We start from the raw sequence: 20,871 nt of genomic DNA, 5'->3' as shown, positions 1-20,871 counted from the left end.
CGAGCAAACAATGCAACCTATTGCTTCAGCAAAACAGCGTGAAAGTCCTTGGGAGGAAAATAAAAAAACCAGTTTTCTACAAGCAGAAGTTTTTTTTGCGTCGAACTTGCAGAGATTACGATTAGCATGATTGCAAATACTTTACCCTACTTGTATCCAAATTCAGTTCATTATAAAATCAGTTGTTGCAGCAGACTCTACAGCAAAGGTTTCCACTTGAGTGGCCCCTGCACATGGCACCCACTGTAAAGCAAAAGAGAGTGAGGTCTGTATCCTGTCAGTGGGCCTCTCATCTCCAGTGAAAGCAGTCTTCCTACAAGGCTTTAAGAACGCGCTCCGCACGATGCCACAACCAGAGCACGACGACATCATCCTTCACTGTGCTTTCACAGCGAAAGAGTACATGTTACGCGGCGCGCTGCGTTGTTTGAGAGCACAGTTCCTATGTAATGCATGCGTGTGTGCGTGTGTGTGCGTGAACGTGGCACAGGGAGGACGAGGGACTGTGTTTGAGTGTGTGAGCCGTGCAGCATGGCGCTGTGTATAGGAAGGAGCTGGATGCACCAGGTGCTCTGTAACGCCTCTCAGTAGGCAAGTGCGATCACTGTGTGCAGAACATAAATAAGAGAGGGGACCCCAGGGAGGGGATGAGTGGAGGATGAGAAATTCCTCTACTGATGAAAACCTCGCACACAACTCTTTCTGCCTCCTCCTCCTCCTCCTTTTCCTCTTCCTCACACGTGCACTCTGAGAAGAGTCAGGCAGATGGATGGTCCTGTGTGGGTGCAGTGGCAGCAGGTATGGCTTCGACACAGCGTAGAACAAAGAGTCCTTGAGGCGAATGAAGTATACTCAGAGCAATCCGGAGGGTGTACAGCGACAGGTTACGGAGTCAAAGTGGAACTTTCCTTCCTGCTAATACTTGGAAGTTCCCTTTCTCCTCACACTTACTTCATGCATACTCCCTCTCCTGCTCTCACCCTTTCCCTCCTCCTTTCTGTCTCCCTTTCCTTCATTCCTTTGTGTCACCGGAATAAGTGTTGGAGCGGAGTGAGTCAGTGCTGCTATGTGATTAATGACGGGCCCTGGCGTTCTTCGGGGCCGAACGCTAACAACAGCCAGGGGGCAGCGCGCGATAATGCACAATAATAAAGCCGGCAGACAAACAGGCGGGCAGCGCAAGGCCTATTAGCTAGCCCCATCAGGACGGATAAGTGAGAAATTAGCCCTTCCCAAGCTCCGCCACAATTCATCAAGTGCTGCCCCTGAATCCCCCCTCAAGAAGTCATAATGTTTACTTAAAGACTGGCCTCGATGCCCCAGCGGCGAGCTTTATTGGCTCTTATTAATTCCCGTTCTGGCCCTCGCGGCCATGCCATTTAAACCGAATTAAAGGGGTGAAAATTGGATGAGATGGAGTCGTCTTGGTGTTTGGCTCGCGCGTGATAAAGCCGGACCTAAACGGAGGGAGACTTGGGGAGGGGGGGGGGAAACTAAGAGGGGAGGGCAATCAAATCGGCATGTAAAGGAATGCTGAATGAAGCTGTCCTGAAATGTGCCGCAGTCAGTCGGAGGAATGCAGGCAGAGGGGGAGAGGAAAAGGGAGAGAAAAGGGAGACACGGCATTGCTTTAATGCTAGACTTCCTGTGTGGATGGGAACAGATCCAGAAGGGCAACACTGGGTCACACATTCCACCAATTGCAAAGAAAATTAAATGATTCTATTGTGTCTTCGCGTTGTCCTTATCTTTCATCAGGCGGGTTGAAACATACCGTAAAATAAGGTCACTCTGTCAGCACGCCAACCTTATTTCAACATGTCAGTGATGGACAGGAGTACAAGGGGGGGGGTATGCTCAACACAAAGTGCATGCCTTTAATGAGGTGGCTGTGCTGGTCTTAAAATAACAGAGAAACGAATCACACTTGTAAAAAAAACAGTGATTAAATATGTCTGTTTTCATCAGCATGGTCGATGACCCATTATTCAGAGCTTTTTTATTATCTAGCGCTGAAACGCTTGGTTAATAAGTTGAATCAATTGGTCGTTTATCAAGAAAAATGCAAAACATTTGCTGTTCCAGCTCCGAAAGGGAAACTTGCCTATTTGTCTCTGTTTTATGTAATTGTAAACTGGACATCTGCGGGTTTTGGAAACTTCAAGTGGGCACTTTTCCCGACTTTCTGACATTTTATACACAAAATGATTTACTAATTAATGGAAACAGATTAACTGATGATGTAAGCGGTCAGCTGTTGCAGCTCAATATTTTCTCCTTCCTGCGGTTGCTGAAGTTCACATCGATCTTCGTTGCGCAAGTAGTGCTTTCATGTGAAACCACAGCGCTGAATGGGTGCACTGGCCCTGTGCGCAGGTCTGTAAGTGGAGCATACAAGTTATGAGTCCCACATCCACGTGACCCGTGGGGCCGTGCTGCAGGATTGGCGGCAGGCGCGAGTGTGTTCTATAGTAGTGTGTGAGTATACGGCAGCCGAGGTGTGAGATCAAAGACAGCTGAAGCTCAGAGGGAGTCCCGGAGACTTCTAGCTCTCTGACGGCTCTCCCAACGGCAGCGGCGGGAGACAACTCTCTCCCTTCACTTTCATATCAGCCACAGAGCCCCCCCATCCCTCTGCGCCAGCTCGTCGACTCCACACACACACACACACACACACACGCACGCACAGGAAGTCTCAGAGGATTTGCCAGTGCTGCAAAACCTGTACCACACCTACAGCAACACTCCAAAACACACACACACACACACGCACACACGCATGCTGTTGCTCATCAGAAACACGCAGCTGAGTTTTTTGGGGGGGATTTTGAAAGGCTGAGTTGGGAAGAAACTCACTCCCTTTCCCAGTAGAAACGACTCACGCAGCTCAAATACCGAGACGATAGCACGCCACACAGCGCTGGAATGAGATGCCATAAACCTCACAGCGCTGCCGAGTGATTGACAAAAAACTTCCCATGAACTCCAAAGAGCACAGTCACAAAATGGCCCCCTAAAAACAAGACCATCATTAGACAGGCGGCCCCCCTCGGGCCCGCCGACTCGATCGCGAGGGAGCCAAACATCTGGGTGTATTTACTCGTTTCAGCTGTTTGCAAACCCGCCTCGAATAAATCTGGGAGCTGTAACACCATCGCTTAGGACAGCTACCAAACAAACATGCTCAACGCTTGCCGGCTCACTCGCTCACTCCTCTCCGCACGCTCGAGCATCCCAACCGGAGTCGGGCCCCCGCTAACGCAGGCAAATACATTTGCGGAGGAGGAGGAGGAGGAGGAGGAGGCCTTAATTGGAGCGTTTGACGGGAGCCTGGGGTTAATTGGAAAGCATGGAGAGCAGCTGGCTGCACGGTGGAAGTTGAGACAGGGATAATAAGTTCACCCTTTGCAGGAGCGACGGTTGGTGATGAATCAGATCAGAGGAACAGTGTACAGTGTAATCACCCTCACATCTCCCCTCCTCCACCCCTGCTCCCCTGACAAGCAGAGACAACCTGGCTCCCAGCTACGCAATCTGGCACCTATCACACAGGACTGGCAGTCGGAGGGAAGAGATCACCCGGCGACGGTTCACACACAGCTAATCACTCACACGCACAATAATTCTTACCTCTAGGACACGGAACCCAGTTTATCAGTTCGCCGGTCGATGTATGTAAATCTCTCCAACAATGTGTGTACTAATGGCTTATTACCCCGCGTTAGCTGGTTTGCATTGATCTCTATACGCCAGAGGGAGATAAGGGAAACTAGAGCATTTCGCCGCTCGTATGCACCGAGCAGGACTATAATCACATCCCAGCTTGTTTCAATAAAAGCAACATTAGCATAAACCATCTCAAACACACTAAAACCTTCACCCGGCTCGGTCCGTGCAAGAAAAAGGGGGGGGGGGGGAACTTTCATGGATTCTAGGGTAATCAGGGCCATATGGGATGGGTCGGTATAACTTTGTGTGTCTCTGTGAAGTGTATAGATTGTCTCCACAGATTATGACTTTCTAAATGAGAACACGGTTTTTCCAGAGGAGCAGATCTTTAGCCAGTACATATATATAGAGAGAGAGAGAGAGAAAAGAAAGTGAGTCTCTCAGGAAACTAGTGGCTGCAAATGGTTTCCATATAACACCAAACTCAGTTCCTTGTGCTGGGAGGCTGAGGGAAGCCCAGGTAGAGTCATAGGCAGTAATGGGAGGAGACAGCGACTTAGAGCGCCACACAAAAGCCAGGCTTTATAAATAATTCCAAAAGCTAACAGGATCCCTTGTATGTGTGAATCTGTGAAATACATTCACACATGAATGCACACACACACACACACACACACACACACACACACACACCCTGCCACCAGGGGGAATAGGTTATTCACACTCCTCCACTGGGGCTGTTGTGAGTCTGACCTGCCCGGATTGGTAAATTTAGGTGAGTATCTTTCTTGCACAGATGATGCAAAAACAAGCCCTGAAAATAAAAAAGGTCCATTTCAGTAACACACACACACACATTGATACACTCACTCACTCATAATGCACGGCAGCAAAGCACACCGGAGACCTGTCTTGTAAATCTCTTTGTGAAAGCAGCTTTGGGGGGTAGACAGGGGCTTACGTACTGAGCCCTGAGGTAGAGCTACAGACTCCACTCCCTCTAACCCCCCCATGGTCTTTCTCCCTCTCCCACACACATACTCTGCGCTCTCCTCCTCACTTTCCGGCTACCCCACATTTCCTCCTCCTTTCCTGCCCTTCTCTCACCTTATCCTTGGCTCCCTCCCTCCCTCCGTTCTTCCCTCTCCCCTCTCTCCTCCCCTCTGTCCCAGCCCGGGCTCCAGAGCGCTGGTCCTTAGCCCCGCGGGCTCCCGCGGTGTTGCGGTGACTAATGTCCTGCCTTGGCTCAGACAATGAGTTTGAGACTGAGCCGGGAAAGTGTTGAGGAGGGAAAAAGACTCCAGCACCTTTGACAAATGGAACCCTTCGCACTCCCGCGCCCACTGAGGGAGGCTTTACAATGTCGCGCTCCACGCTCCACGTCCTCCGAGGGACGGCTGCAACCCGCAAAGCCGCATCTGGGGGAATATAATGAATTCTTTGGGAAGTCTAACCTGGCTTTCTTCATGAATAAGATATATTTCCAAAGCATGTCGACCCCTCTTAATAAAAACACAAGTCTGGCAGGAATAGCCAAAGCCGTTTTAGGGCCCCATACACGTTAATATTTCTGTTTCTCTATAAATTTTCTCGGGGCCCACTTCTTTCCAGGCCTGTCACTGCAAGGCTGGCGCTACATTTTCCCTGCAAGGTGGAGGAGCCATGATGACAAACTGTCATTAAAACCGGCTGGAGTCCCTCTCTTTCAAGGAACTCAAACTCTTGGATGCTCCCTCCTCTTCCTCATGCACCCTACCCCCCATGCAACCCTGAAAGGAACTGGGCTTTGTCTGAGGAGCAAAGGAGAGAGGAATACCCCCCCGCCCCTTCAACCCAACCTCCCCTCCCCGAACCCTGTTCCTCACTCCCTGCGGAGTATTGTTAAAACACAGCCCCCTCTCTTTTTTCCGAAGCCCGGGCTCTTAAAACAGCATGCTTTGCATGAGAAAAAACGATTAGTCTTCAAATGCTCCGCTGTCAAAAGGAGGGCTCTTTCAGGTTGGGGCAGAAATTTGCTCCGATAGTAGAGTTCCCCCTTTTGTTTTTGCAAGATGAGGCATTATTAGAGCCAGGGTCTGTTAGCATTCATTGCTGAGAAGAACACACTAGAGGGGTTTATGCGGTATGCCCCCCCTCCACACACACACACACACACACACACACACTCCTTTTCCAACTTGGCCCAAGTCCGCAGCAGACGGAAATGAAGGAGCAGAGTGGGGGAAGAGGTACTCATCTAAACATGTTTGGAGAGGACAGAGAATGTCCGGGCTTGTGCTTCTTTCAGCTATTAAACTTGGGACAATAGACCCCCTCATTGACCTCCGCTCCAGGATGCAGCAATACTCAGGGATAACTCCCACCGAAAGGCAACGAAGCAGCATGGGATTGCAAACACATGGGGTGCACATTGTGAGCATTATTGCATGACAATGCATAACTTAATTACTGGTGTGAGGGCAGGAGTTTTCTTTCGGAAATAAATGCACAGAAAAGCGTTTTTCAGTTCAGATAATTTGCACGGAGAGTGTACGTACTGGTGTATCTCGGTGCAGACAGAGCCTGACTCATGGCTTCACACGTCAAGAGGCAGGGGTAAGTGACAGATCATTGTTCACAGCAAGCGGCCAGTTCATCTGTCCCCCAATCAGCGCCACGGCCGGGAAAAGCACAGACCCCCTCACGGATGCCACAACCGGCTCCCGTCAAAGCTGGCACAATGCCACATGTGCAATAACAGCCCCCGGCCCCGGGACACGCCTTGTCTGCAGGAGCTCAGCTTTACGCGCAGCCCACGAGCAAATGGGCCCCCAAAAACCAAAAGCACTTCACCTCTTGCTGCCATACTTCACACCGCAGACTTAAAGACGTTTTTTACGGCGGCTACAGCAAACAGAGGAGGGGATGAGCGGCGCCCACATGCAGGCGTGACTTGTCCTGTTTCTCCTCAAGTGTGTGAGAAAGAAAACACGGCCGCTTGACGGCACACTCTGCATTCTTGCACACGAATCCGGCGTATTTTGCAGTAAACATTGGCCACGACCCACAACGGGGCTTATGTTAAGCAGTCAAACACGACTTAATCGATCGTAAATTCAACTCACTTGATGCAAATTTGCTTTACTGTTTTCCCTCTTTTTTTTATTTGTATGGCCGTTTTCGGTGCCTCGCTCTGGGAGAGCAGTTGACCAGACTAATTGTCAGGTCCAGTTGGAGTTTCCAACAGGCCAGAGCCATGGAAAACAACCCAGCCTTCTCCCAGCCCTCTGCTCAGGCAACTTGAGCTCACACTTTTTCTTTCCTCCCATTTCGTATTTCTTCAGACAAATGAAAAAAAAAATGAAAAAAAAAGTTGCTTCCACAAGGGAGGGGGAAAGAAAAAAAAGACGAAATAAATTCTAAACACGCATGTGTATGAGCGAGGGAAGAAGAAACGGAGGAAGAGAAAGAGAAGTGCGAATGAGCAGCAGGTTACATGTACATGCATGCACTTTTGAGTGTGCCGGGGTGTGCGAATGTGTCAGTATGCTGTTTGCAAAAGCCCCAAGTGCATTAAGATTCCTGGATGTGTGCAATATACATATCTAAAATTACTGTGCCATATCTCGAGTCTCACGCCCTCTTCATCGCCACTTTCCCCACATCCTACGTACGCCTTATCCAAAGACATCACCCCGGCTTGAAAGGTGCCTTTAGCAGGCTCCTTGAAGCGGGGAGCGGGGGTCCCGCTCTGGGACAATGATGGTTGAGGTGGAGGGGGAGCCGGGGGAGCAGGAACACATAGCATATTAAATCTGCTGGCGGAGCTGGGTCGTCCGCGCGGAGAGCCAGAGAGCCAGATCTGAGGCATGCCCTGAAGGGATGGCTGGGCCTGGGGATTAGGAGGCCGAGGAGAAGCCCTTGCGAGCCCGAAGACCCCTTCTTGTCTCTGCTCGCACGCAAATGCATCCAGACATTTTGACGCTTTTCAGGTTTGCCATCTCAGCCCAACTTTTCATAGCAGTCCTTGCAAACCGCACCGGCGAACACACACACACACACACACACACACACACACATTTCCACCCGCTCTCATGCACTGCCTTTTTTTCTTTTCTTGTCCTCAATCACTACCTCTGTCTGACTTGTCCTCTTTCTTTCCCCACTGTGTCTGTTTCATTTGATGTCAACATATCAAAGTACGAAATCATCAAAGTGAGAGATTTCTTTTGGGGTCCATCTACTCCACTACGCGAGTTACATGCAAGGGAAGCAACAGCTAATCATATTATACTGGGAATTACTCCAAACTTCCACTTATTGCTGTGTGTTTTAAAACGTATTTACACCTCTTTTGCGGTTCCTGTAACACACAACACCTGCAGAAAAACCTGCAGGGCAAGCGAGCTAACACTAAAAATAAACCACAGCCCTCATTATCTTGAAGAAAAAACAACTTCCTCACATTACCGTCGTTTTAACAAAACATATGCCACCTCTTTGAGGGCTTCAGGTCGGAGCATTAGCACAACAACACACCTCATTAGGGCCTCTTGCATACAGACCTGATAACAGGTATTATTCCTGCGGCGTGTAAAAAAAGGGCAGAGGACAGAACCTGCTTTAAGCTGTGAATGCAAGGCCCTTAAAAAGAGGAGAGGGCCATACCTCAAGAGCTAATAGCATGTCATCTCCCTGCATTAACACGACAGCCCCTTATTCTGCCAGGTCGCCAGGTCACGGCTGAGCCGGGCCTGCGTCGCCACGCATAACTTTACTTTAAGGAGTGCTTCAAGTTGAGATAAAGCAATGTGCTGCGGCCGCTATCTGACGGACTGACTCACGCGGCGGGAAGCGAGATCCTCGCGCGCCGAGCTGGAGGAAGCAGCGAGCGGCTCGATGATGCATCTCTGCTGGCTACAGTAGGCGAGTGGCTCTGAGTTGTGCATCTCATTCCAGCAGATTAGCATCTTAAACACTGCTGCATTCATCACCGCCGCTGCATCATAATGAGACAACGTCCTTTCTTTTCTTTTTTTTTTTTTCGGTAAAGGTGCACCTGTTTGAAATCAGAACCCTCCCCCCCCCCCCTCCCCCTCCCCCCCTGGTAGTTTCCTTGAGGTAAAATGTAATCGTACAAAAACATTTTCTGTTCTTCGACAATATTCATGAATATTAATAATAGCATTGTTCTTTTTTTTCCCTTAATATGAAGCTGTTTTATGTTTTATTATATATCACATTCTAAAGACAGATATTAAACATGGTTGTGTTTAAAGTTGTTCCCCTGAATATTAAATCCTAAAATGTCACAGATTTCTCTTTCATCAGTCGGTCACTGAGTTTTGATTTAATTACATTTAATTTAAGGCTCGTGGAAAATGTATCATATCTTGAATTATTATAGAAATAAAATTAGATGCCATCCTAATTTTTTGGCCTCGAATAAAAATGATATAGAGACAATCATATGGTATTTTTAATGATCAGTTTTATTTCAAAATTATTAATAAGCCATAAAGAGCCAAACATATATAGGGGAGAAATGTACAGCCCTGTTTGTTTTATCACAATAAAGACAATTGCAATAACAAATTATTCTCATGATGTCATTTTAAAATATTAAATATTAAGCTTAAAATCTGAGGCCTGAAGCGTCTGTTCATTCTTTTCATTGCTAACTGAGCAGAATCATTGGCATGACAGTGATTCACTTCCTACTTGTAGGCCTATGTGAAATGTTATTTTATTATCATAAATAAAATAAGGGACATATCAAGTGACAGCTCATGTGACAGTTCCTTTTTTATTTAATTAGACAAATGTAACCAAGACCTCTGCTCAAATCCAAATCCACAGCCAAGATGAGTGATGGAAGAGCTTCGTAAAAATATCTAAAAGGAGATTTCTCTCTGTGTGAACGTGTGCTGTTAAACATCTTATTAGGTGTGTTCCCTCACTGCTCCGTCTCAAGGCGGCCAGACCTCCGTTAATAATTTGCCAAGTGTCAAAAGAAAAAAAAGGAGGATTTGAGCTGCACCGCATGGCTGAGCACCTCGGACCCTCGTCGTCTGTATGAAACCCGAGAGCAGACAAGCAGATGAAATGTGGAACAGCTGGCGAGGACAGGAGGGAAAGTTTCAAACAAATATCCGCACATGTGGAGGCTCGGGGGCTCGCAAACGTTTTCATGTCCCAGACCCCCAAAAATGAATACAGACTTCTGTTTGATAGACTTCCTTCTTTTCACCCTGAACAAGCCCATGTGAGAGTTTGTTATTTCAGTGTTGGTTTTGTTTTTAAATGAAGGGCTGTCTCTGGATGGGACAAACCTGTGATTGTATTAGTCCGTCTTGTCCATTCTTAATTGTGATAAATCCAGAGAATTCTAATAAACTAAATCATAGTGACTTCACACCATTTCTAATTTAGCTCGGGGCCCCATAAAACTCCCCACATGGACACCTGCAGGGCCACAGACCCCCCTGCAATGGGCTTCAATTCCTCTGAGCACATGCCTTCAAACACGCTACTATGTTTCCTTCCACATTTGTCTTTTTTTTTGTTTAAGGTGAAGCACATAATAATACATAATTATTTCTCAGTGTTTGGATTATGTTTGCAGATACTGACACTGAAATGAAATGAAAGAGCACATTTCACCTCAGTGACACATTGCAAATTTCACTCAAAAATGTCAGCTCAATGCAAAACTAAATGAGTTGTTAGAATAAACTTTTGGTTTTTTGCAGTGCAAATATTTCCTGTTTGTATAAAAAAAAAGGCCTCAACTTGACTTTTAAGTTTTGAAAATACAAAAAAAAAACTAGTGATGAAGAAATGTGTTTTATATGTCCACGTGAACGTTTCAATGTGTCTTCAGACTCTGAACAGCATAAACTAAATCAATAACAGACCCTGAAATATGATCACACATACATACATATGCATGCCCCCCCCGCCCCCCTCTCACCCCACGCGCGTTTCTTTAGGCAAACGTCCAATGAAGTTACATGTCTGCAGAAGTTCATAAAGTTTCAGTTCAAACCTCCATACAGATATGCACGTGTTCCTTCAGTCTTATAACACACCAAGGATCCAAAAAAACCGAGTTTTCCATAACTGCCTAACTTTATGCAACTTCAAAATAGTTTTAAAATGCACATCTGTCTGTCGGATAGTTGTAAAGTGTGCCATCCGGGCTTTCTAACAACCAACACTTATTTCACAGAGCATAAATCACACACCCAGGCCAAGTGTAACACAAGTCTGCTGCGCTGCATTTTCGGGCTGTTTTTTTTGGGGGGGATCCCAGACCGAAGCTTTCATCGTGTTTCGCACCAGTGTTTCCTCCGTTAATCCACTTTCATGTCTACATCTGAACTCGTATGGAATTCCATCGTTTTGAAACGTGAAACCTCTGCTGCTTCACAAACGGCTCCTATAAACTTTAAAAGTAGACACATGAGCGCAACAATGTTCCGCCCGTGCGTAAAATAGATTACTTACTTCTTTCTGGGTGATTCCCCCTCTAATTCTTGACTTTTTCTTATCTTCACAGGGAGAAAAAAAAGTGCTTTATCTTGTTTCTTCCGCTTCTTCTCTGCCTAAGTTGCAGATGTGCCTCAGGAGTTGCCTGGGACTTTTCTTTTTTTTTTACGCTGCAACTCCAACTCCAAAGCGGCGCTGCCAGAGTTTTTCCTCTTGACCGTCTTTCTCCTCCTTCTCACAGTTTTCTGTGTACAACCACCGCCTGCCGATACAATCTGCCGATAGCAGACCGCAGATGTGCGTAAAACCAACATAGGCGTCAGAGAAGCGCATGGAGAGTTGTTATTACATTTAGTGCGCTTTTTCGAGGAGAAGAGAGAGGGCGAAGTGTGGGACTCCAGCTGCTCCTTCCCTCGCTTGACTCCTCCCTTCGGATTGCTCCCTCCTTTCCTCACTGCCTCCCTCCTTTTTATTTTCGGTACCCATTTCTTTCTTTCTTTCTTTCTTTCTTTAAACCAACATTTCTTTTGACTTTAATCCTAGTTAGTACTAACACTACAATGTATGGCACATGACCCCACATTGCTCCGGTTACCCACCTCTCTCTCTTCCTTATGGGCCTTTGTAGCACATTTGGAAGTGTCTTACTGATCCAAGTTCAGGGGAAAAATGTGTTTACACTGACAAGAAAGTTAGATGTTGAAAATCTTTGGCATTATCTCCGTTTATTTTCTCCTTGTCTAACCATATAACTTAGTTGTGAGTGTTTGTATTAAACTGTGTCGTCAATGGATCACATCAAAGACTCACTGTGACTCTGTTTTATATTAATATATACTGCCACTTTTCACAAACGTTTAAAGGACAGCAATGAATACGTTGCTCTGTGCACATTTACATGAATCCATAAAGACAATATGTGTGACAATACATTCAGCATAATGTCTGCTTTAAATCATGATGTCTATTTTTTAATTATATTGCTGAAAGTCCTGCATCATGTGACAACTGTTTTGAGTCATTTGCTTGTGAGAATAGTAACATGAAGATATGTGGATTTGTTTTGTAATTATAGTAAGGTGTAATGTAACGTTTTATATTCGTAGTTAAATTAAATTTGCACGGGCCCTTTTCTCAAATATCCACCTTAAAAACCCCAATTTACATTATGGAGCTCACATACTTGAAGCTGTCGATTTATGAGAGCTAAAATAGTCTCCTGGGCTCAGCCGTCAGAGTGATAGCTAATGCTGCGGTAAAGCAGAGGGAAGCCTTCCTGTAGGGTTAGGTTACAATCAATATGCATAATCAATATACAGGGAAATGATGTGGTAGGAAAGGTCTTTAGGGTGCTGGTTCAATCAATGAAGAGGTGGGAGTTTGGAGAGGAAAATCACCGGTTAATCGCTTAACCAACATTTGAATGTGTGTGTGTGGCCGAGAGGTCAAGTGCATCAAGTCACATTAGTGTATTTATCCTGATTGTAACACACTTCCAATTAGCTGCTGCGGCAAATAACGAAATCTGTAAAAAGGTTGTTTTTTTTATGTTTTAAAAAATTATGTTTTGTAATCACTTTTCTAATGCTTATTATGCAAATAACGTCTGCATTGACTAATTAGTGCCTTAATCAATCAGAGCCTAAGATCTTCTGTCACAACTGTCAACATCTTTGTCATCAATAAACCCCCAAATGTTTTAATCGGATGTTGTCCGAGTATGAAGATAGATTTTCAATGTAAGAATTGGGCGACTAGGATGAGTCTTTGAGGAGCCATTTTAAATATTACAGTGCTTTAACTCAAATAGCTTCTATATTCATCAATAAATCTACAGATACAGATAAAATATCAAAATAAAAGCACAAAGGTTTATAACCGAGACGTAATATGTAATGTTAGAAGTTCAAAAAAACACATGCACAATGATGGAATGTGAGCTGTGATATGAATCAGTATCAATACAATGAAAATGCATGTGTCCATGACGACAGGAAGTCGGGCCGAGCGAGGAGACAGTCAAAGGTGCTCTGTAAGACACGACTAATTCTGCTGTCAGTTTGTCAGGCGGTGCTCATCTGGCCTGGACTACACAGAGATAAAGTCCTTGTTATGAATCTCTCAAAGAGAATGTGGAGGTGGGGGTGAGGTGGGGGAGAACATAAGGGTAAAGGAGGGAGGAGGGGGTGCACATGGGCATCGGTAGGGTTAGCGGCTCCCGAAAGTATTTCATCAAAGAGGGCCAGGATCCTGGGGATTGAGATTCTGCCTGGAGGCAAGTAACCAATGGTCTCCCAAGAACATATTCCAAAGTAAGGCTCGCAGAGCCAAAGCACACATCAAAAGCACCTCTGTTGCCAAAGCGATTCTGGAGGAGAAAAAAAAGGGGTTCGGGTCCCTTCTTGGCCCCCTTTAAGCCCCAGATCTCACCCCAATTAAGAAGGAACCACTGTTTGTTCCACACCCTGAGATCTACAGACAGGGCGGTGTACTCACCAAGGTAGACACTCAGGCATGCTCTCAAAAAAACACACACACACGATAACCAATCACAAGCACACACACACACACACACACACACACACACACACACAGAATGTCACTCTTCCCTCACAGCACAATCAGAAATAAATGCTCTGCACTGAAGATCAACATCTGCGTCTTGTGCTCTTTTTTTTTTGAGAATGACCAACTGACAGAGCGTGTTTCCATGATCTCACAGAAATAATATGTGGTGCTCAGTGTGTCCACGTATGTTACACGAGTAACAGTAAATCAATACTTGGCAGAACGTTGTGTAGGCATTTGAATTTTTGCCTTTATTTCTTCGCCGCTGGACAGATGTCACTGTGAAATGGATACGGCAGAATAGGCATATTATATCCGCACAGATGTGACTGCTGGAAACGCACTGGCTGCAGGAACAGAGAAGTGACAGAGAGTACGTCTTTCACAGCGGAGAGGCAGTGCTTTAAGACAAAGGACATTGGACGTGTCTGCAGTTGGTGTTGAGGTCTTTCACGTCATTACAACGTAGCAAATAACTGTCTTGCATTGACAATGTATCTGAGATATAGCAGGAGAACATACTTTATGCATAACAAGGAGCAGTACTTGTTATGCAGAATGTCGCTGTGAGCGTTATGTTTATCATATATACATAATATCTCATTTCTAAATGTGTAAGCGGCATTATAAGGCAGTCATGGTGGAGATCATTTTGACTTACACATATATTGTTGGGGATTTTATTCTATCACCTAAGGTTGTATATGTAAAATCCTGACTTGCAGTAACTAAAGCAGTCAAGTGTATTTTCATCTGGAATGTAGTGGAATATAAATAGAGAATAACATGAAATGGGAATACTCAACCAAAGAAGAATTACCTCAAACGTATACTTACGTACAGTTCTTTGAGTAAATTATACTTTGTCACTTTCTCTCACCATTTATCTCCCAATTGTCATCTTTTAATTTGCATTTTCAGATAATTCAGTGAGTTTTTAAATGGTTTCGGAGAATTTCTCAACCCACAAAGGAGCACCCCTTCAGTGAATCTCAAACTGACAGCAACAACAGGCGACCATATAAGTGCAAATATAAGGCCAGGGAACTCGACTGTTGTCCCCCCTCTCTCACTCCCCATGTTTCCCCCTCTCTCACTCCCCATGTTTCCCCTCTCTCACTCCCCATGTTTCCCCCTCTCTCACTCCCCATGTTTCCCCCTCTTTCACTCCCCATGTTTCCCCTCTCTCACTCCCCATGTTTCCCCCTCTTTCACTCCCCATGTTTCCCCTCTCTCACTCCCCATGTTTCCCCTCTCTCACTCCCCATGTTTCCCCCTCTCTCACTCCCCATGTTTCCCCTCTCTCACTCCCCATGTTTCCCCTCTCTCACTCCCCATGTTTCCCCCTCTCTCACTCCCCATGTTTCCCCCTCTCTCACTCCCCATGTTTCCCCTCTCTCACTCCCCATGTTTCCCCCTCTTTCACTCCCCATGTTTCCCCTCTCTCACTCCCCATGTTCCCCCTCTCTCACTCCCCATGTTTCCCCCTCTCTCACTCCCCATGTTTCCCCCTCTCTCACTCCCCATGTTTCCCCCTCTCTCACTCCCCATGTTTCCCCCTCTTTCACTCCCCATGTTTCCCCTTCTCTCACTCCCCATGTTTCCCCCTCTCTCACTCCCCATGTTTCCCCCTCTCTCACTCCCCATGTTTCCCCCTCTCTCACTCCCCATGTTTCCCCCTCTCTCACTCCCCATGTTTCCCCCTCTTTCACTCCCCATGTTTCCCCCTCTTTCACTCCCCATGTTTCCCCCTCTCTCACTCCCCATGTTTCCCCCTCTCTCACTCCCCATGTTTCCCCCTCTTTCACTCCCCATGTTTCCCCCTCTTTCACTCCCCATGTTTCCCACTCTTTCACTCCCCATGTTTCCCCCTCTTTCACTCCCCATGTTTCCCCCTCTCTCACTCCCCATGTTTCCCCCTCTCTCACTCCCCATGTTTCCCCCTCTTTCACTCCCCATGTTTCCTGTCTGTATTTGTCTCCAGCTAATAAAGGCCCTGTAGGATGCACTCAAAGTGTTTTGGTTGCTCTTAATCTAAGTACTACAAGTGCTTCACACTGGGCCTGTTTGCCAAGGACCAGAGATTTGGGACCAAACAAACACACCACAAAGGAGACCTTCCGTGACCTCTGTAGTCCACTCTTGTCCATCCTTAAGCTGCGCACATATCGCTCAAAAGGTCTCCCTCTGCCTCGCTTATGCTGGTGTTTCCTCCTCCCTTTCCTTCTTCTCACATATACTGTACCTGCACACACTTGTGTACACACTTGTACATTCAGGACACTAAACACAGCACTCCCCTCTTCTCCTCCCTCCCCCCGCCGGAGGTATCGGGTGGCTTGAGTGGGCCCATTAGTGTGAATGACTGATAAGACTCTCAGCCCCCCCAATAATCAGAAAAGGATATTTGCAGTTATTTTGAATCCGTCAGAAATAATAAATGCCAAACTGTATCCACTTGGGCTATTTAAGCAATTTCCCCGTGATAACATCCCGTGGGGATTTCATGTGGATTCCAAATGACGACATAATAAAACCACGACGCCTGCACCCCCTTATCAGGCCGGATTAAAAGGGAATAATGAAACAGAGCGGGTTTGGAGCCTTGTGTGGTATGAATATGATTATCTAATGGACTCCAATGGAAAGGCATGTTAATTCCACTTTAACGCGAGACCTTTCCCAGACTATCTCCTGCCCCTGGCTCCTCCTCAGACCCCCCCCCCCCCTCGACCCGTTTCTCTGCCTCTTTCTCCTCTTCCTTCAAGTTTAAATAATCGCTCTGCTTCCCCCCCCCCCCCCCCCCGCAGAAGTCATTATGCCCGCCGTCTATCTCTGTGTATGAACGTGAGCATGGGATGGCGATAAATCCCCCCCCCCCTCGTCTTTCAACCTCTTTTCCAGTTTGATTGTAGTGTGTTGGCCTCTTAACTTTCAGACAAAAGCACTCTGGGCAATTATCAATATTCAGATTTTTTTTTTTCTCTGGCATGGAGATCATTGTTGCTTGATGAATGTGGGTCACTTCATACAAACTCAAAGCAAAGTTTCCGAGCAGCCAGTGGAAATCACATTACATGGTCTGATTTGGGCTCAACAAGGCCTTGATATTTTCATACGCTGGGCCAAAAAGAGTCACTTTAAACATGTGCGTCACATTTTCCAGTGTTTATTTATTTGTTGGAGTTATTTCAAGGTGATACATTTTCATTTGCAAGTCGTCAGCGCGTTTAAAAAAACCTAAACCATCAAATTAGGTCAAATTATGTCCAAGCTAAATTAACACTGATGAGTTTTAAGGGAGGCGTTCTCCATTCATGAGTGCACATGTTAAAGTACACAACATGTACACTGAAAGCTGTTGCACCTTTGTTTCAACGGCAAACAATTACTCATCCAACACCAAATAAAGATTGCAGTCTTGTGCAGGCTTTGCTGTGAAGATCCTGTAAAGATGCTGTCAGACTCACATCACTTGTGTGTGTATTTTGCAATTGATGTCGACTGATTAAAAGTACCTCTTCTTTTGATCAAGCAAAAAAGAAAAAAGTCCCTGACCGATACAGGCCCCCGAGTGGGGGGTCATCATTAGGCCCATTTTGGACCGATAAGACTCCTTGAGCCGCGTAGACAAGTCCATTCTCATCTAGCGAGGCATGAAGCGGTATTGTGCATCAGCACACACATCCTAAGAGCAGACTGAGCTCCCACAGGACACAGTTAAAAAAAAAGAACATCAATATTTCATCAAACTACTCTCTCTTTCTGGTCCAGATCAAAGCCTACAGGTAGAGATGACTCTTTTGTTTTCGCTCCTCAGGTAGAGCAGCAGTCAGACTCTGTTCGCTTTTGGAAAACCTTGCAACGCTCGGCTCATCCATCTCGCGGCTTACTGCCTCGCTTTTGGAAGAGGGAGGTAAAAGAGGAAGGGTAGAGACTGTGAGGGTGGAAACATGTTCCAGAGATGTCCAGAGATTGAACTTCATGGCCTTGTAGTGTTGTATTATTTCCTATATCTTCCTTTCCCGGGTTGGCCCGTAGTGGTGAGAGCAAACTGAGGCTGTTGTAACTTGTCTTTGAGAGACTGAAATTGTGTTGCAAACTTTATTCCTCGCTGTTATCTGCGTCATCATCATTACTACAGTTTTAATATATTCGCTGATTCGTATTACGCTCATTTAAAGATCCCGTCATGCCAGGGGTCAGGAAGTAAGGTTCAACAATGGGCTAGCTTTCTTTCTGCGTTGTATGCAGCATAGTGTTCACACGTGTTTAAAACTGTAAGAGTAATTTAAATCAACAAACTCACCTCAGAAAACAGAGACAACACTTGAGGGCAACATATATACTGGCCAAACCATTTTAACAACCTCGTTTTAACGAGGACAGAACCCATAACTACAATAAAGACAAGAAAATACCAATAACTCATGCAAACAAACACACAAAATAACTGACACTAAACTTGCAAAATGAACCCCTGTTGCTGTGGTGTTGGCATCAGTTACACCTTTAGCACGGCGGAGGCCGTCTTGTCTCAGGACCAGCTACACGGTAGAAGCTAACAGATGGTATGAATTGGACTGTATTGTGTTGTTTAGCACCACAAGCTTTCAAATATCTTGGAGGCACAGTAGCTGTGGTTTGCGTGCTTCCCTACACATGTTATGAGGTCGTGATTATTGGGATTAAGCCTTGTATTAACAGTGTTATCTGCGGATGATTTATGAAAAATTATGTAAAAGTTGTGCTGTAAACAAGGGGAAAAATATCCCCCAGTGTTTTGGCCCAGTTTTGGAAGTAATTGCCATGAATACATTGGGGTAGCATTTTAATTTGTGGGTCAAGTATTTTTATTGTATTTTAAAGCATTTCCTCGAACTAAACTGATATTTAACTGTACATTTAAAGGAAGGTTCATCGTAATTTACGAATTATTGGGGAAACTCGTGTTGAAATGACATGTTAGTGTAACCTAAAGAGTCTTGACTTCAGTGCATCAGCTGAACAATAAGGTTTCCAATAATTAACTCACATTTACTGGCATTCAAATTGAGCATTGGTTCATTAAAAAACCCTGAATAAAATAAAAATCCCTTGCAAATCAACAACTGTCCCGATATTTATTAAGAAATTACATTGTTTATTTTACTGGAACGATTCAAGGAAATTGTTCCAACAAGTGTTAAATCATCACACTATTATAAGCAGTGACTTATTGCAAATGTAAGAGAATGGGAATTCTTCACCTTTTAAGATTAAAGATACAGTCGATGGTAACGGAAATAAATTGTGATTTTTGCAAATTAGGAAGGCATGTTATCCCTCATGTCTCTTGATTGTGTCATTGCAAAGACAGAATGCCTTCTCTATAAATCCACCTTGAAGTGTGTGTGTGTTGTGTGTGTGTGTGTGTGTGTGTGTGTGTGTGTGTGTGTGTGTGTGTGTGTTGGTGTGTGTGTGTGTGTGTGTGTGTGTGTGACGGCTTTGCGTTTGTTATATATTTATATACATGTGTAAATGTGACTCCTCTCCCTACACCAGCCGTGGTTTTCTGCTGTCCCTGAACACACCGTGCCTCTCCTCTTCCTCTCATCATCAGCGTCAATCTGTGGCTGTCACTCGGAGCCGGACAGTGACTAACGACACTCGCAGTCAGTCAAACACTTATCACCACACAGGTAACACACAGGCCTGGAAATGACTGACATGAAATGGAAACGTCTCTCATTCTGTGGGCCCGGGAGCTGAAGTGAAATATTAGCTGTGGGAGAGATGGCGGCTGATAAGGGGCTCCCTGTTTGGGCTGGAATTGTGGAGGTCCAAGTTCTATTACATTTTATTTTTACACCGAACAGTGGTATGATGATCCTGTCTGCTGGGATAAAGGAAAGCGTTCCTTATCCGTTTCCTTTCATGCATCATTGTTTTCTCTGCAAAAACGCTTCACAATTGCTAATGAGCCACACTCCTGACTTTCCTGATGGGCCTATTTGTGACTTGCTATTGTAGTAAATCGTGTGTGTTTTTGATACATAAGCCATCATCCCCGAGACCTTCTGTGGTCCACGGGATCAGACCATTGGCCAGTTGAAACCGGCCCTGCTCAATGTCAATGGGTCACATATGCTTACTTTGTCTCTCCTATTACTCACAGACTCCACCACGTCCTCCCTCTTGTTCCTCCCCTCACACTCACACTCACAATTCCCCCCTGTGCAGAAAAGATGGATGGGATGCTCCCAAACCACAGGTGCTGCTCTACTTGTGAGTCTTTCGTATTCTTCACAACGAAGTCCAGACCTGCTGGGTTTTGACTTTTTACTGTTTTCCCCAGTGGCGATTACTATGGTGCTTCAGTTGTGGGATAATGAGGAAGATGGAATATTAGTAATGCAGTGTACGATCAATCTGCTTGTCTCGCTCGTCGGGAAGGAGATTGTGTTGCGAGAACAAGACAAAACTTCTTGAACTTGAAGCTTTGATGTCCAACCCCCCCCCCCCCCCCCCCCCAGACTTGGCCTCCCATCGAGACCGCCACTAGATGGGGTAAGTTTCATTTTCATGGTGTGTGTGTTTTGCTGGTGGCTCACTGAATCCTAAACCACACCAGGCTCGCTATGCTGTGCAAGCGCCGCCACCATGTGGTGGATTTAATGAAAGGAAAGCTCACACTGTGCAGTCTGTTTGATGCTTTTAATACAGACGTTGATGCAGGAGGTGCATACGCAAAAGTCACCAGAAACCTAAAAAGTGATTGATTAATGGTTGAGTCATTCTGTTTCTCTAAGTCCATATTGTGGTAAATACAAACTAGACTGAATACTGAGGAAAAGGGAAAAAGACATCAAGCCTGAACAACAATTTCACAAATCACTATTTCCTGATAAATGAACATTAAGGATTCAATACATCTTTTCTCTGCAGTAATAGACAGTGACATCAGACAAAATAGATATGGAAGGCAATCTAATACAATAGATACAAATGTGAGGCAATAGCATTCAGGGTTTACCACATTTGATCATGTCTCATTTTAAACAGGCCACATCCAATCTGATTACTGTCAACATTCCTTTTGAAACAAGAAGATAAATTGCATTTTGCAACAGGGTATGACGCACAACACTGCAGTTTCTCCTTTTTAAAAAGTCACGAGACACA

At 45.5% G+C, this 20,871-nt stretch overlaps 1 protein-coding gene across 1 annotated transcript in view; it reads right to left on the bottom strand.

Annotated features, from left to right (window-relative positions):
- The window catches only part of gli3 (GLI family zinc finger 3), an 85,568-nt gene extending 74,134 nt beyond the window's left edge, over nucleotides 1-11,434 (bottom strand). Inside the window, exon 1 of the mRNA XM_079292267.1 lies at nucleotides 11,158-11,434. The gene's annotated coding sequence lies outside the window, so the exon portion shown is untranslated. The remainder of the gene's footprint in view (nucleotides 1-11,157) is intronic.
- Nucleotides 11,435-20,871: the final 9,437 nt, after the last annotated feature.

Source organism: Melanostigma gelatinosum, assembly GCF_949748355.1.
Source record: "Melanostigma gelatinosum genome assembly, chromosome: 20".
Classification (NCBI taxonomy): Eukaryota; Metazoa; Chordata; class Actinopteri; order Perciformes; family Zoarcidae; genus Melanostigma; species Melanostigma gelatinosum.
This window is presented reverse-complemented; position numbering and strand designations above follow the sequence as displayed.